The 25,904-nt window shown below is 32.5% G+C and overlaps 1 pseudogene; it reads right to left on the reverse strand.

Annotated features, from left to right (window-relative positions):
- Positions 1 to 12,119: 12,119 nt before the first annotated feature.
- Positions 12,120 to 25,904, reverse strand: part of LOC106478632 — a 68,891-nt pseudogene continuing 55,106 nt past the window's right edge.

The raw sequence follows: 25,904 nt of genomic DNA on the forward strand, positions 1-25,904 counted from the left end.
ATTTCCAAAAAAACTATAAATATCAAGAATGTGTGCTGAAAGAAAGTTATTCAAGGGAGACATCAAGTTTATCTCGCTCTAGTTAATCACAAAGCTAGGTCAGTCAGCAAGGGTGCAATCTGTTTTTTCGTGAAAAATATATTTGCAACGTCGATCTTTTCCACTGGCAAGTCAATTGGTGTTTCAGAGATACAACATACCTTGTTTCGAGATGAGAATGGGTGTAAATTAGGTGGATATTGCCTGCGGTCTGAAATGAAAGACATTGTAGTTTTTAGTATATAATGACGTTTTCTTAGTCTGAAATAACAACAAATAACTTACGTATGGACCTATAACCACAACTCACCTTAGTTCATAACTGAACATCGAATTTACATCTCTCTCCAGTAAAAACGCCGCACTTTACACTTGTATTTAATGTTTATTACTGTTTGATTGTGCTTTGAAATAAAGAATGGTTTACTATGTGCAGATTGTGTCTAGACTTTTTTTCTGCGCTAAAATCAATCGAAGTCAGAACAAATTGGATTTTTGCTCCCTAGTACATCTTATGGTATGGCTGCAATTATTCTGTGGTCCCTACCAAATTACTCGATGGAATATCGGTGAAACTGAGAAAACCACAATAGTTTTTCTAAAATTGTTAAATTTCATGTCAATATGTTGGTGTATTAGTATTAATATTAATTTTATATTTGAAAATAAGAGTTGTATTGAAAGAGGCGAAGAGTTAATTATCGAGATCAGCATTTTTCATGTTAATGCATATAAATTTTTACATTTGTACTTATCCTATGATAGTAACACAATACATACCTGTAAAGTAAGTTAATGTAATTATGGTCACGACAAGGAATCCATTTAGTGGATATTATAACAATTGCTAAAAACAACAATTCGTTTTACCTAACCTTTCAGAGAACAAGATATTTACCTATCAAAGTATAGGAAGAATTCGAAATCAGTGAAGCTAACAGTAACAAGTGGTTGTTCTTAATCAGTTACTAATTTATAACTTTTAAAATGGTATATGTTCAACATCTGTACTTCATTTTTGAAATGTGTGATCATTGCGCCTACTAGTTCGTCGAAACTCATCATTTGTAATAATTTGTGCATTATTATGCTAATGTGTTATTTTATTTTATAATTTACGGTTTGTCACGGGAATAATTATTTTCTAACCCGCTTGTCAAATTTTTCGTTACTATGAAATAAACTATTAGAAAATAACTTCTACTTCAACAACTAGAAGGCATTCACAAAAACCGCAAATATAATCCATTCGTTATCTCGAAAGAACACTAAGCTAATCATTGAATATGCATGTTTCATGTTTGTTGTTACGATTGTGGTATATCGAGTATTTCTGGCAAAGCAGGTAAATCTGGGCCCACAAAAACAAACAGAAGTTTGCTGGTGTGTTTCGCGACGATTGGGCCACAAATAATGAGACTGGCACAGTTTTCACACAGAATTCAAATATCTCCACAACTTACAGCACAAACAATAATTCCCTATAACATAATTAAACGTTGTTATTTGGTATTAAGCACAAAGCTACACAAAGTGCTCTGCCCACCACGAGTATCGAAACCCGGTTTCTAACAGTATAAGTTCGCAAACATACCACTGTGCCATTGGGGGGGGGGCATAATTCAACGTAATACTAGATTATAAAAGAGCAAATGTAATATTTGTATGAAAAAATGAAAAGTGTGACCAGCCAAAGCTACGAAGACTTTATTAAACAAAAATACTCCTGCTGGTGTATGTTATTCCCCCGCCCCCCTGTTACCTATATTAGCATATAGAAGAGAATCAATAAAAAAAAAGAGTGTCCCCAAGTTGAAATGTAAGGCAGTAGAGTTAATCCTCAACGAAATCCCTGATAAATCCCAGTTCCCACTCGGATTTCACAATAACAGTAAGAAGTTATTCGTTTTCTAAATCAACACAGTTTTCAAACGCAGGTGAAATTCCAACGACCACACAAATGAAAATGAAAGTTAACTCCACCATTACATGAAAACCTGTGGAGTCAGTCTTCCCTAGTAAAACTATACAGAAATGATATACCAACCTATGGTTACAGCGGAGGCAAGAACTTTTAAGAATTCTCCTAAATGTACTGAAACATTACACTTATATCCAAACCAAAATATATCTACGAAAACTGCGTAAACCTATGTAAACTGCTGCTTACAATTTGTTGGAAGTCTATTGAAAAGCTATGTGAAATCGGCTGAAAAATATCTAAAATATCTTTGTAAAACCTTGTGACAAACCTGTTCTACCAGGCCTCAAAATTGTCTTAAATATGGTAATAAACTCTCAAGTTTCTGATGAAAGAAATCGGTGATTGATGCCTGTTAGATCAATTGGGCAATGAAGATCGTGGGTGATTTCGCTTGCAGCTACCGACTGATTCGCTGACAAGAATAATTCGGCATGCTGATTAAAAAGCACGTTGTTATTTCTGCGAGAAAATCAGAAAAGAAGGCAGTTAACCTCTACTTGACCCAATTAGTCCATGTGGAAAGTTAAAGCTAGAGACTTGCTTGAGCAATGCTATTTTCCAATCCACTAAACTATAGAAAAAGAGTAAAATTTAGTAAACTTTACTTTTAATGCAAAAGAAGTGGAAAACGTAGTCCAGCCCGGTACTACCGATGTTGCATATTTACCGCCCCAGTGGCTCTGTGGTAAGTATGAGATCTTATAACACTAAAAATCGGATTTTGATACCAGAGCACAGATCATCCATTGTGTAGCTTTATGTTTAAGAACAAGGAAACGGAAAATTAAAGTTAAGTTCCAGAGAGTATATGATTGTAGGGAGGGGTGTAATGATAAATAAGTTCTATCATTCCTAGTGCGTGCCGTTAAAAACAAAATAAATTACATGCCTAATGAGTCTTTCTGGCGTAGTTAAGCATTTTAACTGTTGCTTTATTCAAAGCAGTCTTAAAGGATTAGAACCTGAAATGATATTGTGGTAAAGTTTCCGTTTAAATAATATTGCAACCCGAGAACAAGCCCTGGTGCATAACATTTAATATGACTTGAATATTATTATTAGACAATTGGATTGATTATAACTATACTACTCTCAAGAATAAATACGGAAGAAAACTATTTTATTCTTCAAAGTGATATTTATCAAATTTGTAAACTGTGTTGAGAAGGGTGTGTCAAAGTGCAAAGTTTCACTCGCCTGTGTTGTTCAGCTACAGAATTATTGAACTTAGTAATTTCAATTGTTATAACGTCACGTAAATGGCAATAGCTTACACTACGAAATGCAAATAAAAACTTGATAAATCAATTTTATAAACTTAGAGAACAGGAAACAAAAACTTGAAAGTTTAACATTATTACTAACTTATCTTCATATATGATGCTGGATGTGTAACAACTTAAAATATTTAATATGGGTAGTTAAAATTAACTGTTCTCTACTTCATTTTTCTATCTTTTTTAACAAAACAATTTATGTTATCCAACTCATGTATGTTATCGTAATGTACTATGCAAATACCACATATTTCACTCTCTTGTAGTATATTTCACATTTGCAAAGTTTGCTAAAGTTATAATTCGAAACATATAGTCAAGGAGCAAATGTACCGGGTCAATCCTAGATCCAGAAAATGCATTTTCCAACCACTGAATCCATGTTTGACCATGGTAAACAACCGTCAACTACAAATCTAGCACAAACATTCAAGGTAATACAACTGATAAAACTTCATATATGAGTCCACATTTGTGTTATTTAGTGTCAATTATTTATTGGACACATCACCTTGACCATCCAAAGACAACAATAAAATTCGTCATTTTCCAACTTTATGTATGAAAATGTCAGAATTGTGTACATTTACTGTATCATGTGGTGCTTGTGCCATTAGAAACAATAAATTATCACAATCATCAGTGAGGGGTGAGTTTTCACGGTTATGATGTCACGACTTACGTCATGGTGCCATTGCTATATGTGTCTGAATGTGAACAAACTCCAAATATAATGCTGTCTTAATGTCATTAATGTTTGAGGTATAAATTTTCACAATAGATACATCAGCCAAATGTTTGAGAATCATTGAAAAATCAAGCAATTAATAAATATACAGAATATTGTTATCTCTTAGGTGAGAATATTATGATCATGATAGGTAAGATTATACACTTATACCGTATAGTTATCCAATGAAATACTTTATTTCAGAAAGAAGAATACCTATTGTACTTTAAAGTATAGTGTGTAGAGTAAAATCGTAAAACAAAATGTAAAATAGCACATACACAACTGCAGAGCTGCCTCGTCTTGCAAACGATTATAGTTTATATAAAATTTGTCAGACATCTACAACAGGAGATTTAATAGCTTGCTCATTCCTCCACGAGTCATAGAAAGCGCTAAGTATGGGAATAACACTTTTCCAGAAATAGCAAGGAGGCTTGAAAATGAAAACACAAAAACACTGATCTCATCAGGGGAAACACGGCATAGAAGCTGCTACCAAAATACACATCATAAAGGAAAACGTGAACGTGCAAGAAATAAACTATGAAGTTTCTATAGCATAAAGACTCTCTACCTCAGATCCAGATAACAAATCAAACGTATACCTTTTAACAAAAATATTTTTTGTTATGTGTTGGTGAAGGCACACATAGAAATCTATTGCACACAGCGACAAATGCAAATGCCAGAAAATGTCTTCATGAAGCCATAAAAAGAAAAATTAATGCCTCATTAAGAGTGAAATTAAGCACTATAATAAATCCTCCAATGCCCATGCTGCAGGCATACAAAGTTACTAAACAAATTTAAGCTGTTAATCACACAAAAGTTCTTGATATGCTCGAAGACAATGAAAAACAAGCTCCAGCAGTATCTGAAGTTGCAACAGAAACTGAGTTCATTAATCATCTCCAGGAGAGTCTCCGCTAGGAGCAAATATTTACTGTATCTAAATTACAAGACATTTATGTGAACATACAGGAGGCAAATGGCATGACCAGAGAATGATCACTAGAAAATGAATGGAAAATTTATCAAGAGAAAAGTTTCTGATATTGAATGACACAAAGACGCACAGGTCAATGAATTCGATCGAAACAGTGTAGAAAACGTATCAAATACACTGACATTGCTCAAGCTAAAGGCTACTAGCTACAGGAAAAACATTAGAAAAATACTTTGGAATACACCTAAATAAAAATTTGCTTTTTACGAGTTACGAGGATGAGTGAAATATCTCAGCTTTACTGCTTGTCACACCTTCTGTAACAGCATGTGAAAAATTCTTTAATCCAAGTGGATAACTTGGTGAAGGACCTAAAAAACGGAAATTTTATTTTAGGTTACAATAAACCAACTTATTTTACATTAATTCATTTTGTGTTTCTTTTTCTTAAAGCCATTTTTCAACTGATGTAATGTAAACGTGGATGTAAATGTATAGCTTTCATAGACACTTTACAGTATTCAAAATCTGAATAAATATATCGCTGGTATGTGAGATAGATATGACAAAAGTTTCATTTCTCTCAAGGACTCAAATAGACACTTTCTATTTGATGAGCTTGACATATAATATCATTATCTAAATAAACTGTGCCTTTTTTAGTGATTCCATTTTGTTCTGATACTGCATTTCTCTGACCGTTTTACAAAAAAAACGCATATTTTCATCCATGTGGCATCCAAACAAAACTCTAAAGTATCAGCAAAGTGCTGGTTTATGATTGTTAAGCAAAGGATAAAACAAACAGCAAAGAAAAATGACTGACTAATGAACAAAATGCCTATATTCGACGCTGTAGTTACTTGATTTGGCCCAGGAACAATAAGACTAACTTGCTGGCTCGCCAGTTAATCTGAATGATTATGAAGTTACTTCAAATTAATATAATAATATTAATAAATAATTGGTGTTTTAATAAAATAAATAAATAATATTGTGTTATTAATCAGTACCATAAAATCTGATTTGTAAATTACTTAAACAAAATTTATAATAATTTCAGTTTTCTATAGATCACATCATAAATAGTCGTTGCTCATGAAATTTGATAATATAAATGGTCCCTAAACAACTTCTGTTGTCTGTGGTATGGATCCCATCCGGGCTGATGAGCACCTGGTATTTGTCAATAGCTACGGCAGATATGGTGTGGTTGACGTGTTATAAAATATTCTTCTTTCCTTTTACTCACAAGTTCTTAGAGTCGCTCAGTATTGAACATGAAGATAAAAACTCCATTCAGTTACTATTTTAATTTATCATTGATTTATCCATGTTATGAATATAAAACAAAATACTTGATAATGTTAAGATTTAGGAGAGTCACCAGTGACGAAAAAAAAAATATATATATATATAGTGTTTACCCCAAACCAGTAATCGCTAAACGCTCTTTGCTTTTGAGAAGTAACACAGGAGAAGTATCAAGTAATCGTAACTGTAACCTTTATTAGATTATGATCATTCTAAAATTCTCACATTATTTATTGTATAACCTTAGCATCGTCAGTCGATTGTACAGGATTAACATGTTTTTGTAGCAGCTTTTAACAAGAGAAAATTACTGGAATAATTTGTCATTTAAAACTTTGCATAAGTTCAGGATTCGATCTCTTGCTTTCAAAAAATGCAATGAAATTCCCAAAATGTTGTTTTGGCATTAATGAAAACGTATTTTCAAAGCAAGGTTACTCAGGGCCATTCCATTTTGATCTTTGACCTCTGTATGTTGGTCACTCTGAACTCGCACTCATTTAGAAGAAATGATTAAAATATGACGCAAGGAAAAATTGAATGATCTGGAGACATTAATTTTGAAAGTCTGTAAAATTATGCTTTCCATTAAAACTAAGCATGAAACGTTACACGATGTTTTATAAATACATGAAGAGCTGGTGCGGTAACTAGTTAGAGCGCCAATATGATTTCAAAGAGTGGCGGGAAAAAAAAAGCACATATATATTACACTTAAGTTATTTAGTTATAACGCTCGGCAGTTACGACAAAAAAGTCTTAACAGACAAAGAAAAATATCAATTTCCTAACTCTGTTATCATATATTACGTATAGAAAAACTTCTTAAAATATATCCTTTGACTCCAACGTTTTTAAAAACTTTTAACAAGCATAAACATTACTACATATATCACTAAGAACCGTAGTACTTAGTATGTAGGGATGGGCCGAGTAAGAAATGGCTTCTGCATTCAATATATTACTCTATGATGTTTACAAATAACTGCTAAAGTTGAATTATAGCATTATTTGAATACCTAATTGTGATACTCCTAATATCATTGAAAACTGTTGCTAAAGTGCAGAACTGGGAACTAGCTAAAAAGCCAAAGTGTTCATCTTTCTTTTCCCACGCTAGCCATAAACAATGAGTGAAATTTTCGCAATGGCTTTAGTATGACAGCAGAGCGTTTTAAGAGTACTTGGGAATAGATTATCACTAAGCACAGCAGTGCTTAGTACAAGTTAAATAAAAATCATAATTCTAGTGTAAACAATGTTATCATTACCCCTTGAAGTTATCTTTCTTTCAGAAATATTGTGTTCCTTTAAAAAGCTACAGAGTGAAATAGAAATTACCAGCCTATAATAGATGAACATTAGATGACTGTAAAAGTAGAAAGCTCAATGCTTTGTATACTACACAATGCGTGTATTTAGGGAGCCAACCCCTATATTATGTATAAATTGAAGGAGTAAATATATCAATACACATGATATTAAATTATATTATACCCATTCATAGAATACACTAAATTTCAGCCAGGGGAAAAACGTCACAAAACAAGTAATAAAACACATTTTGTAAATGTAAAATGATGTAGGGATATTAGTGCCAAAAAGAATGGAAACATGAATATAGGGATGATACAGCTATACATTTTTCATATGTTCTTTCCTTACTGTAGGTTTCCCAACATTAAGTTCCAAAAGTCAAGATTATGACCAGTGATGATTAATAATCTATTGTAGCCAATTGTATGATATTAATATCTGAGGTCATTCTACAAGTGCAATGAAGAAACTGACAAAAGTGATATGATATTAACAATGTATATTACCATTGAATTATAAAAATAAAACAAATGTTCACTTATCAACCTACTTTAATGAAATTGTTTAAAAAAAGAAGAAAAATAAGTAATAAAAAATTGCAAAAATTAAATACGATGCCAAAAAATACAAAAACAAGGTAGGGATGAATATACAAAATCATATAAAAATCACTACATAACTTTTATCTACAACTAGATGTTGAATTCCTGTCAGTTGCATGTATTCAGGTTTGAATAAAAGGATTTAAACTGAATAGTGCTATACAGTTTTATAATGGCTAATAAACATAAGCTTGTAAGATTGACTTACTGGCTACTTATGTAGGAATTTTTTTTATGATTTTTTTGTATTCATACCTACCTTGTTTCTGTATTTTTTGCATTTCCATACCTATACCTTACTTAATTTTTATATGTTTTATTACTTGTATATATATGTGTGTGCTATTTAGGCCAGAACTTAGAAGGCCTAAAAGTTGTTAGTATTTTCTTCATTACCGCTACAGAACCTAGGAAAATTATTTTGCTGTGTATTTTAATACAAGATCTCTACTTATTTTGAGTGACCTGTAAGCACCTATGTATTATCCAGACACATGTGCACTGCTTAAGTATATCCAAGATATATAAAAAACTATTTAATTAATACTTTAATAGGGTTATACCTCTTTCCCCGATGAGTACAGACTCGTCTCCCGTAATATAGGTTTTAGATGTTGTCATGTTCGATTGTTGCCCGTTCATTGAGGGGTATCGTCTGCAATTGATTCACAGGTGTCGCCAGATGATTATGACAGCGAAGACAACATTCAAGTCCTTTCCAAAGATACACATTCAGTTTGCAATGCGGTGATTGTGATGTTCAAGAAAGATGAATGAAGTCACTGTCATGCATTTCGAACTATACTGGTAAGGTGTATTTTGGAAGAGATATTGTTGGTCAACGATTAAAATGGAATATTGTAAAATTCACATGGTCGATAATAGGTACAATCTTGATGCTATTAGCCATTCTAAAGGAATCAAACAAGCAAGACCCTACCAGGAGAACACCCCCCTCCCATATATATATTTACTCATCATCCAGCAGCGAAAACAATGAGATATATCAAACTGTAGCAAACGCTTCCAGTCATTCCTTGCCCATAGATGTACTTTCTTGTTCTCGTGATAGAGTTTGGACTGTTTATCGGCTACCACGTGACAGTTTGTATAATGTTCTTTACATTACAGTTTGAGTTAATCGAATCCTGACCATGTTTGAAGGAACTAATCAGTTAGACCAGTCTGGTGTATGGTCCACTTCATAAACTTATACAATTATCTTTTCTCACGAATGATACATACGCAAGTACATGGAGTGTTTTACAAACGTTTGCGTAGTCATACAAACATGTCATTCAGTGCATTAGCACTATGTGCGTACTATTTATATATATCGCCACACAGCTTATTTCACAAATGATAGCCATTTTCTGAAATAAATATTTCATTACAGCGGTATCCTGATGATGGGCTTCGTATTTTAACGGTTTTCTTAAAATTAATTTTAGTCCATCTAGACTTTATATGGTAATATCTGTCGTAAATTCTATAAGTAATATATATATATACACACAGTAGTATGCAAATTTAATAGGACACCCCATTACTCCTGTAGTTTGATTTGTTCTCTTAAAAAATTCTGGAAAAATTATTAATTAGGTATGGAATATTTTTTTATATTTCTGACATCCATACATGGCTGTTACACATTTAACTAACGTTTTAGGAGAAAAGAAGTGGTTTCTATACCACTCATCACTGAAAATATCCGACTATTTCACATTCAGGATTTTTCATGCCGGTATAAAAGGGATATTTTTTTCTTTCAAACACATCGCTCAGTACAGCTAAAATCATATTTTATCATCGGCTGCTAGTGTGTAAAAGTTCATTTATGACAAATGTTTCAAAACTGTATATTATTTATTTAAATACAAAACAATAACATATTGATAAAATTTATCCAATCATCTTTGTTTAAAGATTCAATTCCCTACGCCATATTCAGGCGTTACGTTTGTTTAATAATTGGACCTCATCAACCTTATTTGTTTGTTTTTGAATTTCGCCCAAAGCTACACGAGGTCTATCTGCGCTAGCCGTCCTTAACTTAGCAGTGTAAGACTAGACAGAAGGCAGCTAGTCATCACCACCCACCGCCAACTCTTGGGCTACTCTTTTACCAACGAATAGTGGGATTGACCGTCACATATAACGCTGAAAGGGCGAGCATGTTTGGTGTAACGGAGATTCGAACCCGCGCCCCACAGATTGCGAGCCAAGCGCCCTAACCACCTGGCCATACCGGGCCCCCTCACCAACCTAACTGGATGTTACAATTCTTTAATAACTGGACCTTTCCAACCAAACCGAATGTTACCTTTGTTTAATGGCTGGATCTCTCCAAACAAACTAGATATTACCCGTGTTTAATGCTTGTTCTCCTGACATTAACTTTGTTTATGTAATGACCCTACTTGCTATAAGCAGGTACTTTCCCTGTTGTTTGTTCGTTTCAGATGTTTCACACATAATTAACTGGGTCGAAGAAAAGTAGATAAAGTCATACGGTGGAATTCCAATATCATACTGTAGTTTCTCAGACCTAAACATTATTTTTTACGTTTTTATGTTAATGAATCATAAAGAAATGTCAAACTTAGGCTTAATCGTATTAAAGCAAAAATATAGAAGTCACAGTGAACCAATTTATATGTGATCTTGGTTTGAATTCTTAATTCAATTGTTAAACCTATTCAAAGAGAAGGTTAATCAAATCGAAAAGAGATACAGAATACAATAAACTACTTTTAACATCGTGATGTGTGGTTAAAACCTATATCCTATTTGTCAACTTCAAATATAATACAATACAAAGTTTTGAAAGCTTTCGAATATAAATTTCCATCGAGGTAGCAAAATAAGTTACATAAAATGTAACTGAATGACTGACTTACTATTTGAATGCAACTATCAAGATTCAATAAAATCAAAAGAAAAGCGTTTCCAATAACACATTGCACCAATTAATTCTTATTAAAGTGGTCTAATTTCTATACATACATTCTAAAAACTAAGCTTTGATTAAATTATTCATTTTTTTTTTTCTTTTGAGTGTCAAATAAAGATTAACCAAAAGTCACCCAAAAATAAACCACGGTGAAAGAATTCTAATAAAGCAACAATGACCTAATAACACTGGTGCAAATCATAACGAAATCCTTAAGCGAAAATAAATATTTTAAAATCTTCTGTATCCAAATAAAAAAACAAATACTATGAAATGTTTGGTTATTTGATAATTTCAATGACGCCATACGTGAAACACGACAGTCAGTTCAGACGGCTTTAAGTTATGGTTTAGGCACAGTCGCCGAATAACAGGATTGCGTCAATTACAACGCAACCATAGCTGAAAGTGCGGAGCCGTGTTTGCAACATATCGCGGCTCGAACTTTCGGCTACCCGATAAGTACCCATTAGGACGAGACTGGCACAGTCAAATAATAATTGAAATTTGTATTTGTCAATGAATCGTTGTTGACATCGTACTTTCACATAATGTAATATATCTAGTAAAGTTATTGTAAATATAATAATAGTTACGATACTATTTTCTTTTTCAATTCTGACACCATAGCTATATGCTAATTAAAGCTCTCCAGTGCAGGAGAGTTTATAATATATCGAATGTTATGAACAAGGGTAGCTTTTCTGATACACAATTGACACTCATTATTGGCTGTGCTCTTACATTACAAACATATGAAGTCAATAACTTAGAATCCAGTACAGTAGCTACATTGTTAATAATGTTCCATGTGTATGTTTGGGAAAAATACAAATTAATATTGCAGATTTGAAGTTATTTTACCAAATCATTTAAAACAGAATATTATTATATGATAAAGGTTTCCTCTGTATAGTTTACCACTGAAGTAGGAATTTATCAGCCTTTGTACAATTTGTAGTTATTAAAACTTTATTTTGACTTAAGATAAAACAGGATAACTGGCAAGTAAAACCTCCAATTTTCATAAAATAGTGACTCACAATCCACATTTTAAAAATTCAAACAAAAAATGATACATGCATTTACTTGTATGAGCTCTAAACTACTACAAATAGTACTAAAACATGATACGTGGGTTGAAAAACATAAGGACAGCACACAAATGACAATTACAAAATGGCACCCTGATGTGACACGGATTTTCAATTTGGATCATTATAGGTTTTACCTTGATACTATCCTCAGAGAAGCAAGCCGATCCAAACACAAAGTTCGAAAGACAATTTATCATACGGTTGAAATTTTTTACACAATGTAGGAAAGTCTTACAAAAGTGTCCATGTAAAAATGTCAGACAATGAACTTGGGTCATGTTAAGATATGAAAATTCCCACATAAAAAAGTTAAAATCTGCTCTTTCAGAATTCGGGTTATCATACTATGAGCCTATAAACTAGGCCTAGCACATCAGCATCTTATATACTAACTACATACATAGGGGCTTTCAGCTTTTTTTTTTGCTGTTGGTTGTTTTTCCGAAAGTTTTGTTGGTCAAATACTAGTCTACCAGTAACGAAAAATTTTTTGTTTTAATTTTCTGATGTGTTATGATACATACACAAAATAAACCAAATCTTAATTTTTTCATCCACACTGTTACTAAAGTGTTAAGCATTCCCATCTTCATGACTGTATGGCATATATACATAGATTATGTAAAGCCATATTTTTTCCATCTGTGCAAAAAATTTCATCAAAAGGACTTTTTAATAATTTCAACCACAAATATAAATTACAGTTTTTAATCATGGAAAAGATTATGAACTTTACTATGATGGTTAAATGATTACATGTTACAGTTTGTCTCAGGAGACGAGAATTACCTTAAAATAAAATCATAAAATCTTAACATATGTGAGCAACATGTGCATGGTTCGATAAAACATTTACAAATTATATGTATTTTACCACTTTTAATAACAATGGACAAATTAGAAATTATTCAGTTTAGTTGGATAGATTGTTCTTTTACACTACTGTTGCTTTGAACTCTTAATGATATATACCGAGGACTCTGGTGATCCTCTACAATGCTTTATTCTCACAGACAGTGGCTTCGCATGTCTTCAGCGATCCACAAACCATTTCGTTTTACATCTTACCTTTATAAAAATATAACTCAAACTTTTGTAAGAGAATAACATCTACGTTATACTTATTTATTATTAGCCTTATAATAATGAACTCATTAATTAATAATTGCATTTCAATCACCACCTACAATATATTTCGATAATGGTGAAGGAAGAAGTGTATATTTTAATTAATGTAATTCTTTCTGAAGTTCACCATTACTTAATTTCATAATAATATATAAATATTTCAGTATCAACACAAGAATAAAAAAAAAAAAAATTTCCAAAAATTCTGCAATTGTGTAAAATTTAACTTCATGAGAAAGGGACGGACCCAGATGGCTTGAGTATAAATTTAAGAGGTTTTATCTGGTTGAAAAAATATATCCCAAAATCCATCCATATCGAGACCAGTAAAAATAAGCAACAAAACTGATACAAATAATTACATTTGAAATTCTCTCATATTACAACAAATAATTAATGGTGCAATGTTTAAACTTTTACTTGATTCTTCCCAAGAATCATGGCTTGATAAAATCAGATTACACAAATTTGGTTGAAATCTTACTTAAAAACCTGAGTTTGAGTATCATAAAATAGAAGAAAATAATATTTTGAGGAACAAATACATTTGAAACACTTGCCCATAAAGTATTTTTTCCAAGAACTTAATTTCCAGTTAAAGTAACAGGAAAATGTTAACATTCATTATCAAAACTTAGAAGAAGAAACTAGGTAAGATGCATGGAACCAAAATGTTTTAGCCATTAATTCATATGAAGAATAATGTTAAATACACCTTGAAAATTCATAATTATGCTATTCATATTGGGGTACTGTTTTAGTGGGTAATAACCACAGAATTGATACAAACTGCATATGATGATGGTGCAATATTTTACCTTCTTTGTTAAATTTACATAAATCAGCCTTTACTTATGTTGGCTAAGTATTTATTAGTGATGTTCAACCAGTACTTTAAATAAAACACAGCCAAAAAATACAACGACATTCCCATATCTGTTTAAGAATGTAGAATATGAGTTAAAGTTGAACTAGGTGTTTACAAAACTAAAATGTCTTACAAGCACCAGTCCTTACCTCACACACAGTCACTGTTGACAGGTCAGTAGTGTATTCTCTTAGTTTTGAAAAACAACTACACTTAAAACATGTTCATTTAATATAGAAAGTAAATATATCATATAGCTCACATAATTGTTACAAGAGCTTAGAATATAAAACGTAAGAATGAAGTTTAAGTTTCTTTGTCTAAATGTTACTAGTGGAACTACACGCTAGTTTGATCTGAAGAAGGTTTAACACTTGGATATCACTAGAAAATCAATAGTAATTTCTACTGTAAAAATATTTGCATGTTCAAACAACCTAATGGTCTCTAATTGTAAAGCTAAAACTATCACTTTAAATAATTTGAATTCTTAAAAAATTTCAGATTAATTTTGTGTGCAACTAGTATAAAACAGAGCATTAAATAAAAGAGACATAAAAACAAGTGCTTCACTGAATATTTTAGGTAATTTATAATTGGGTTAGGTCTGACTTTAGACTTACAAAAGAACAAGCTCGTTTCCATTATTCATCTACTTGGAGTCTAGCCGTTATCCATAATATTTAAAAAAAATAACAATAAATTTATTCACCTCAACAGTGGAGAGTCAAAATTAGCTCTAAATATTTTGTCAGAAATTACTAGACCATAGCAACTTGAAGTACAAGAACGAACCAGCAAAACACTAGCTAAACAAAACTTTTGAAGACTTAACAGTTATATTCATCTGCTCTATTACCCAAACAATGTTAATATACTTGAAAATAATTGAGGAAATAGCTTAACTTTTAAAAAGTAACCAAGGAAAACCAATTGGCAAGAGCACTGAAACACAAACACTGCTATGTATTGGAGAAGTACTAATGTTTCAACCTTTTCATGTACACCTAATTGTAGCAGTTATTTTTCCACATTCTCAAGCACACTCCAAATACTGAATGACCTCTACTAATAATGTTATCAATTGTTGTTAATAAATTATTTTATTTCTGACTTTTGAAATCTTAAGTTTATGGAAATTAAAATGGCTATGTAGGATTATATATACAATATATAAATTTTATGGAAAACATGGAAAGAAAATTTTTTACAAAGCCTAATCAAAATCTTATGTAGTTAAACAATGATCTTAAAAGATAACCTACTCCAGCTAATTGTATTCTGAAAACTCAAAACATAATTTAAGATTAGATGAAACCTAAGTGATAAAATACTCATTCACCATAGTAATTGCTGGCATTTGTTCTGGAAGTCAGACTTTTAGTAATCAAACAAGCTCTTTGTGTCTCTCCAAGTATAGTCTTATTCATTAGATGAGACAAGCTTGACAAAATTTATGCTTAAACTCATACAGAAGCAGAAGTTCCCAAAGTTTTAAAAAAATGATTTTTAATAACAACTATATTTTCTAATTTAAATTATATGACAATATTTTCATTGAGAGCAAATACTACTACTGTAAATAGCTTGCTCTGACAAGAATAGTTGGTATACATTTCTTTATAGTGTTATTTAAAATTTAAATTTGTAATTTTTGAGTATGATGTGCTTAACAATTGTACAATTACAAACTAAAATCTTCCAAAAAGAAACTCTTGGAAAAAAATACACAACTCACACTAAGTCACTAATCAGGATATTAACAATAATATACTTCTTTAAAAAAGATATGCAAGGGAAGGTGCTGTTAATATTTCAATTGTTTTAAAAACTATTCTAAATCAGATTTACATGTTGTTATACTGAGCAATATTTCTATGACAATGTTTTGTGAAAACTTAAGTAATAAGCAAAACTAGCATAAATTTTGATAATACAAAAACTTGATTTTAAAGACAATAAACTTAAAAAAAAATATCATAGCATCCTACAATTAGCCATAATTTTAAACCTTAAGAATGTTTGCAAGGTAAAAAATAATGTCTAAAAGATCTGGCATTTCTTTGCATGTTACTTCATTGGTTTTGCACACTGCAATTTTAAACTGTATCAGTTGACAGACACACAAGCAGCACTATTAAATAAGAAATATTTAAAGACAATTGAAAGTCTGTGTATATAAAACATTTCCACTATGTAGATGTTTGATTAATTTTCTATAAAAATATAATGAGCAAATATACTGCCATTTTACATGCCACTATTTTGTCATTACACCACATTAGACACTGTAGGCCTACTATTAATTTTCAATGAAAGCTCCTTAATTTAAGTTGATAAATTTTAAATCAAAACAATATCTCTCAAAGTAGGAGTTTCCCAATAAAATTTTCTTGTATTCTTTTTATTATAAATTCAAATCTAAAGATAAATGGTAAAGAAAAAGACTAATTTGTCAATATCATTTTCAAGTAACACAACTTGAAACACAAGTAATTTAGAACAAATTATAATGAAAAAAAAAAAGTATTTTAACCTATGAAAATCATCTCAAAACTTCTCAGAAAATAAAATACCTTACAACTTGAATGCAGTGTCTAAAAGCATCCAGGAATGTTTATATGTCAAATCTTAGAAATTCTGCTCGTAAGAAAACAAGATCTTACATTATTAATTCAAACTAAAATCAGTTTATAAATTCATGACATACTACACTGTGAATAAGAAGAAAAAATATTTCTATCCATAAAAAATGAGATCTTCATCAGTCTGGTTCAAATGAATATACCACTGAAGATGTACTCGATTTTAAAAAAACATCCTTTCTCAGAATGTACTCAAATCAGAACATTACTGAAATTTTCACCCAATTATATCCACAGTGTAATACATGTTTATGAAACCTGTGATACCAAATTCTACTTAATAATTTTCAGAGCTTCACCTTTAATGACCTTTTTATATTCATGTTTTATTATAAAAAAAATCCATAATATAAGAATATAAAACAATTATGTTCACAGCAATGCATATTATTTTGTTCTGATAATCTCACAATCTCCTGCCTAACATGTAAAAGACTAACACTGAAATCTTTAATTTCTGATACAAGTTTTCTATTAACCTACACCAAACTGGTATTCCTACATTATCCAATTTTCAGTTACCTGAAGCATAACATACATCCTTACAAAGCCAGCCACTTTTCAGATGACATATATATATCATAGAATCTGATAGCACTGAAATTTATTCTATGATCCTATTTCATAAAAAAAAATTATACAAATGCTTCAGTTCTTTATACTACACAACAAAAATTGAAACTTACTCCTAAAACAAAATTTGTGTAAGATATTTTTCTTTAAAAGGTTTACTGTTAAGAAAAAAAAAAAAAGGGAGAAAGTTGGAAAAAAGTACTTTTAGGAGATTACAAACACTTAGGGAAGCCTTGGGACTCTTCTTTCACGTATATCAAATGTTTCTCAAAACCAAAAACTTACATTTAAATAACTAAAATGGTATTGCAATTATTGATATGGAAAATATAAAAGAGAACAAAATAACGCATAGTCACTTTAGATTTCATTCAAACACAAACAAGAATTTTCTGGCGTTATCTGTCATAAAAATACTATCTTCACATCTCTGGTAGAGAGGGTGATGAGAGCCTTACATGAGGGTGCATCGTTCTGGGTTTTCAGGATCACCCTGTAAAAACAACTTAAGAGATTAGAGACTATAAGATAAAACATCTGATTAAACTAATAATATCAAAAATAAATTAAAATAAATTTAATTGAAGACTTTAATATATATAAAAATGAAAGCATTTTAAAATCTTCATTCACTTTAATTTCATAGATAAGTCTTAATAAAGTAGCAATCATAAATTTTTGGCCACACATTATACAAAATACCTTTTCCAGGTTTGCAAGTACCTTTCAGGTATTAAGTGAACACAAGTATGCAAAATTTTAAAAGTTAAGTAAAACCAATGAAAAAATTTTTCCACGAAATATTTCAGAACTAACAGTTTGTCATTTGTAATATTTTTTAGTGTAATTCACAAAAAAAAAAAAGGCTCTGAGGAGCCACACTTGTAAACAACACATTTACTGATTTTTTTCCCTGCCCATCCCAAAATATAAGTTTATATTTGCTAAGAAACTGTTATAACTTGAGAACAAAATGCTGAAGTTTGTTTCTCATATAATTTTTTTCCTCTGGTTTTATTAGAATGGTTTATGGCTTGTTGTTCTCATCCTTTTATGACCTCACACCATACGATCAGAACAACTACTAATTTAGGTCTGCTTTTAAATTAGCTATAGGCAAAATTTAAATACCATTGGATAGAGCAATATATGAAGTATATATGTCAATGTAAACCGAATAAAGAGGTGTGAGAAGTTATTCATAGTATTGTAGAAAATTGGCAAAATCTAGTTAAATTTAGTAGAAAGTCTGGAAAATTAGGAACAAATCACATATATGGGATTTTTTATATAATTTTATTAGTTATTCCTCAAGTTCCTGAAAATAATTCTGTGTGTTAAATTATATTTCCCTGAAAGCTAGACAAATCTGCTTCTGTGATAGAAAGTTTCAACAGGTTTAGAAAGTATTGTAGGCAATGGCAAAATATTCCAATAACTCAAATCCTTACATATTGAATATTATAGTTAAGGTTATCATGTTAAACAATGTACTTAAAAAAAAGTATAACTTATTGAAATGAAAGTATATTTATTACATATAAATTAATTTACATCAAGACTACTGTTAGCAAAATATACTATTACCTAGCCTGATAGGATCCATTGTGATAAATCAGTTTGTAGGTCACTGATGCATTTTTTCCCCAGTTTTTTACTGTTTTTCTTATGATTTATAGCAGAACAGCCGATTAATAAAATTGGTAAAATAAAGCATTAAAATACTTGTGTTAATGAATTTCAATCAAGTTGAAACTGACTGTGTATATAAAAGGGAAATTTCTGATCAACACTAAAAATAATTAAAATTTGAAAGTAAAACTTTTTTTTTAATATTTTTACAAATAGTTTCACAACATATAAAAAATCAGAAAAACTCAATTATGCAAATACTTTTATTCTAAACTAAATACAATTTTAGTTGTATACAATATAAATATTTCCACTGTGAGAAGGAAAAACTAGGGATATAAGTGATAAACTTCCACCAAGCCCAAAAAGGGTTAATATCAACTTAACAGTTAATTCTTGAAAATTATATAATTGACAATTTTTGTTATTTATCAAAATTACCCACTGAAGAACAATATTTTATTAAAAGCATTAGAAGAACAGCAAGGTATTGTACAACAAACTGGCAGTGACTTTTCACTTCAGCAAATACAGTAAGAACCCAAATATTTGGATCTCTGTTGTAATTTGAATAATGAAAAAATGCTACACAAATTTGATAACTATATAGTCGCTGAAGAAGGAGCATGGAATAAGTGAATATAAAAACAATATGACAGCTATCTACATTACATATTAACTTCTGATCAAAGGCAACTACTTACTAAGATACAAAACTAAATAATCATTCTGGTAATAGGTTTAGCAAATTAAATATACTTTTCTTATGTTTTTAGTTTTAAAAATCAGAATGCATTGTTTCATCAGTTGGATATCCTCACTGTTAATGATAGTTTCAGCCAGCTTAAGATAGGTTAGTCCTAAATCCATATACTAAGCTAACAGTGTACAGTGATCTATGTATTAAAAGTATAACAATAATTAAAACAAAAATTAATAACATTAGATATATTACAAAGTCCTACAGCTAGTGTACAAAAGCAAGCAGGTTCTGATTTTATCTTTTGGACCATATGAAGTATTATTACAAGCTAATCATTTTATTACATGGGCTTAGAAGGTCAAGAAAATATGACTGTGTTATCCTTAATGCTAAAACAAATACATATATATATATAATTATTTTTTGCTGTAAGGTAAAAAAAAATCAATTATCATTAAATGTGATTTTGTTTCATCAGTTTCAACATAACACATGTACCAATTACTATCTTAAGATTGTTTAAATGCAACCTTTTTGCTGAAAAAGTTTTAGGTGTGAAACAGCTGACTTAATAAACTTTTGTGCTAAACAAAAACTTGCTAAAAAATCATACTGGGCTAATTCAAAAAGAGGAGTTAAAATCATTAGCAGTCCTATTGTGATATCTCATCTCATGCTTAAATTACATGTTGGTAAACTATTCTTGATCCTTTTTAACTAACACTTTGAATCTGTGAGATAAGTTTAAAATTTTATTTGTAAGGACTCGGAAAAAATAAAAGAAGTTAAGATTAAATGCTACTAATGCATCCGTCTTGCACGTTAAAAATTAATTGGTGCACACATTAGCAGTTTATAAAACCTACCACACTTTGCTTCTAAAAAAAATTCATAGAACATGAGAGCTTTCATTATCTACATACATAGTAAATAAATGAAAAACAGAAAAAGTGTCACACAACCTGCTGATGGTAGATATCCTCTTCTCTTGCTGACTGCATAGAAGGATCCAAGAATGTTCCACTATCTGTGGTCCTCTCAGAAAGTGACACTAATTTTTTCTTAGAAGTTTCATAGACTGCCACTTCCTGGAAACATGAAATACAAAAGGGAGCATCCACAGTTTTAAAACATTAACCAAGCTACAGAACAAAAATTTTCATACACAAAACAAACTGATTCACTAATTTATGGAAATCTTTTCCATAAAATGAGCTATATTTTACCCCTCAACTGTATGTATTTGTGCTTACTGAATTTTTTAGCTAATCCCACAATTTTTGCTAAACTGATTTAAAGTTATAATTTTCCTATACTAAAAATATATTTGTAATAGGTACTTCCCTCTATATGCAAACCTTTTTTCACATGTCACAAGTCTTGAGATTCCATGTACTTTACAATCAACTGCATTTCCCTCATAAATCATCATGCGACAACCCTCCACCAATAAGAGTGTGACACACTTTTCTGATGCACATGACTCCCTCTATTTGATTCTATTGAACTATCACTTCAACTTTTGGCAGAAAATGGAAGCACCAGTTTACAGTGGGGAGGAAGGGTGGGAAGTAAGTACCTATCGGAAATATGTTTTAAGTATAGGAAATTTATAAGTTTTTGATATGGTACATTAACTCCTTTCACATAAATAGCTAAAATATCACACCGAATAGATGGAAGGACCAGTGTGAGGGAAAAACAATGAAACCTTCCTCAAAAGTGTCTGAAGAACACCCTAAAAAGAGTAGATCCTCACAGTAGAGGATTACATGTAGGAGACTGCACCACATCTGTACCAGGTATAATCCTTGCCGGGTGTGAAATTAGGTGTTGCAGACATGGGTGGAAATTGGGAGAAGCACATTCATACAGGAGAGAACAAAGGTGAGACAGGGATCCAAACCACCATATAACAAATCTCAATTCAATAGAGTAATGGAATGTGGATGAAAGTAAAAGGATGTGCCCCTAGGTGTAGAGTGACTAGGGCATGACAGACTTTACACAGCAAGTCAACTGCATTAAAATCCCAGCCTCCCAGAAGGAACACAATAATAGGGAAAGGGTATGAGAGGTAAAAACTTTATGGTACCTGGAAAAAACGAAAAGTGGGGGATAAAGAAGCTCGATAACCCATGATCAAGGAGACAGAAGACTCCTGATCAAACAGCCAAATGAGGAAATTTTTTATATGAGGAATAATGGGTTGAACAGGGAAAACCATTGATCCAAAGACTAATGGCAAAAAACATTCCCCTTATGATGATAAACATCCATAGAAGGGATGGAGTAAGAGTAAGAGATAACAGAGGAGCTGGAGCAGCTGAGGAAACCACGGTTGTGACAGCCAGTACGTAGCGATCAGAAGGACTTGACATAGAGTGGCATAACTTATCAAAAGTACCATGTGAAGAAGATGGATGGGAGGATAAATATACAGTTATATGTTGGTCAAATCTTGACTCCATGCATCAACAGCCAGAACAAGAGGATGAGGAACCAGAGACCAAAACACAGGTAAATTGGTATTGAAGGATGTGGCAAATGCATCCAAATGAGGAGTATCAAACTGATGGCATAGCCACTGGAAAACAAGGATCAAGAGTCCACTACATCGAGATGGAAAAGACAATACACAACAAGATTGAAAGCACCTGGAACATGACACGCAAGGATACGAATACCAAGTGTGTGGGCCAAAAAAAGATATCTAATGTTTGACCACAAAGGGAACAAGAACGGGTGCTGCCTTGGTGATTGATATAAGCCACTACTATAGAATTGTCAGAATGGATCATGACCAGATTATTCCTGGCAAAATGAAGAAAAGGATCCAAAACAAGATGTACAGCCAGAAGTTCCAGGATGTTGATATGGTAAGTCTTTTGGCAGGAGACCACTTACCTGAAGCTTCCTGCTGATACGCAAATCCGGATGAAGGGGAGGAAGCATAACGCCCACCAACATGTCAGCCTTGTCCAACCACCAATTCAGATTGCCTACAAGGGAAAAAGAAAGGGAAATAGAAGCCTCCAATGGATCCCAGGCAAGTCTCCATTGGTTCTGCAGAACCCACTGAGGAGATCTCATATGCACCCAATCCAAGGGGATAAGGACTTCCATGGAAGACCACATCCCCAAAAGCGATAGAACCTCGTGAGCTGTAAAGGCATGGAGAACTAAAAGCTCCATTGAACGAAGTCGATTAGGAGAAGGTTGAGCCCTACTGAGATGGGTGTTCAAAAAAACATCTATGTGGACAATAGATTGGGCAGATATAAGGAATGAATTCTCCAATTTTATTAACGAAACCATACGAGCTGCCTCTAGGAGCAGTAAATGAGTGTGATGGGCTGACTCATGTTCAGAACAAGCTAACAGAAGCCATACGTCTATCTAATGATGTAAGCTCAACCCCGAGTATGCAAATGTTGGGCAAAAGCCAACAAGAGACGTATGGGACCGAAGCAAGCCTGAAGAGCTGGGCATGAAGTGTATAAACTAGTCCATGATGAATGAACCGAAGATAGCTTCTCGGCTGATGAGATATCGGGACATGCAGCTAAGCATTTGTGATGTCTACCTTGGTCAACCACAAACCCAGAGAAATAGCAATAGGGTGAGAAAAGACTTCATGGTAAATCAGGATAGAACCAAAAATTGATCACAAGCTGACAGTACCCAGTTTTCTCAGATAGCACAAACAGCCTGTAATAAAATCCTGGAAAAGGATGACTGAGAGGTTTGATGGCCTGCTGGGAGAGAAAATCTTGTACTGCCTCGGACAGTGGTAGGATTCCTAGGCAATGGAAAGAAAATAGGTACCCGAGACAATGGAGGAGAGGAAATAAAATGAATGACAAGTCCCTCGGATAATACCCAAATAATTCAAAGATCTGAGGCAAAATGTCAACAAAGGGGGACAAAATCGGTCAAGCGAGCTCCTACTGGACAGGAACCCACTCCGTAGTCACTGATACTGTTGGCAACATGTCCATCTGCATCAAATAAAATGATGAGATGAAGAACCCCTAGAGGTAGGAACAGGTAAGCAGCTGGATGGGTGTAATAGGGGCATATCTAGGTTCTGAATGAGACAAGCAATCCTCCAAAAAAGAAAGGGTAGTTTGTTGTCACACCGACTCCACATGGGATTCCAGTCTTAGGAATATTACCAAAAACATACCGCTGTAGAAAAGAGTTCATACATAAGTCCCTGATATATTGGGACAAATTTGCATCCCTCTCCAACAACAGAGAAACCATGTGTGTAAAGACAGAGCCGAAGAAGACTAACTTACCAACATGGAGGCAATCAGGGAGAGGTTATCCTATGAAAAACCCTCAGGATCTCTGTGGATCACCTCAGAAAGAAGATGGATGTAGACAAGGATTGTAGGAGAGTTAATAAGGTAAGACAAAGTTGGAAAATTGGGCTTGGGATAAACAAACAGGATGATCAGGGTCTGCCCTCCACATGGGCAGATGCGATTCTAAGTTTTGAGAATTGAGAAACAGGCATTCAGCCTGATGGTAGGCCAAGGCAAACTGATCTGAAGCCCATGGAGGGGAAGGCATGCTGGCACCATCTACCATCTGACAAACAAAACACTCAATATGAACCCTAATATCCAGAGAGGAGGAGGTATTGGGTCGAAAAAAAAAAGGCAATCATATGATATCGGGGAAGTGGACAAAACAGAACATATCCTACTCGACCTGAACAGGTTTGGCATGTCCAGGAGGAATAGGGGCAAGATCAGGAGAAGCAGGTTGGATCGTATAATGCTCAATCTCATGGCGGATGGTAGTCAATAAGTCCATATACGAGTCACCCTCACCTGTAGCCTTTGTGAGTGTGCTAATAAAAGGTATTACCTCTGAAGTGGTAACCTCAACTTCAGAATTCATTGTGCAACAATGGAAAATCAAACACAATCATGTGATGAGAAAAAAAAAAGAAAAACTGGGAAAATAAGTTATCTGAAAAGTCATTAACTTTTGAGAAACAAATCCACTTCGGAATAAGAATTTAAAAAAATCATGAAGTCGAACAATAAAGCACGATTGAAGAGCACTACAAAAACTTCTTGACACAAGTACTGCCAAATGAGAAGTGATAGTTCAGTAGAATCAAACAAAGGGAGTCACATGCATCAGGAGAGTGTGTTACACTCTTATTGGTGGAGGGTTGTCATATGATGATTTACATGCGAGACACAGTTGAACCAATTGATTGTAAGGTACATGGAAGTACAAGGCTTGTGGTATGAGGAAAATAAATTGTATGTAGAGGGCAGCACTGAACAAGAATAGCTATTTATGTAATAACAGGTAATGTACCACATCGGAAAGAAACATTTCTGGCAGAGTGAAGAGTTTGAATGAACCAGTATACAACCAGAGCAACCAAAACAATAAGTTCATTTTTGAACATTTTAAAATCTGAGTCCCCATATGAGCAGTCATTCCAGGGATCAAACTAGTATCTACATTTAGATTTTTAAAATTCCCATACTAGGGCTCCCTAACGATGGTGGTGGAATAAAGGGATTTTGGGGGCTCTCAGAATTGGCTGCATGGATCTATATAAAATTTACTCCAAATCAATGTAGTTAAATAACTTCCATTCTCTTCTTTACTATGGTAATCTTGATGAGGGTTAGATAAAACAAATATAACAGAAAAAAAAGCTTGCAAATAGAGTATATAGTTATTTGATGGAGAGAGAATACAAAGCAAGGCTAAACAACAGGTTAGCAGAATTTTGTTTTTTAAATTAGGAGATGGCAAAAGAGGAGTGTTTTTATGATGCAAACTTTCATCAATAAAAGTATGGTTTAACAAATGATAAAATAGCATGAAGAGCAAGACCAAAGAGTCTATAATCTGCATGTTTATTAGTGCATATATTCCTTAACAAATGATGAAAAACACAAAGCATTGAGAACGAGAAAAGAAACGAAACTACTTTTGGACAAAGTACTTGTTTATTAACCTTTCCATTGGGTTATGGGTGAAAGGCCATGTCATCTCGTTTGTTGACTCGCATTCAAAATTTTATTGAAATACTATTTCATGAATTTATGT

This window comes from Limulus polyphemus, unplaced genomic scaffold (genome assembly GCF_000517525.1).
Source record: "Limulus polyphemus unplaced genomic scaffold, Limulus_polyphemus-2.1.2 Scaffold235, whole genome shotgun sequence".
Taxonomy (NCBI): Eukaryota; Metazoa; Arthropoda; class Merostomata; order Xiphosura; family Limulidae; genus Limulus; species Limulus polyphemus.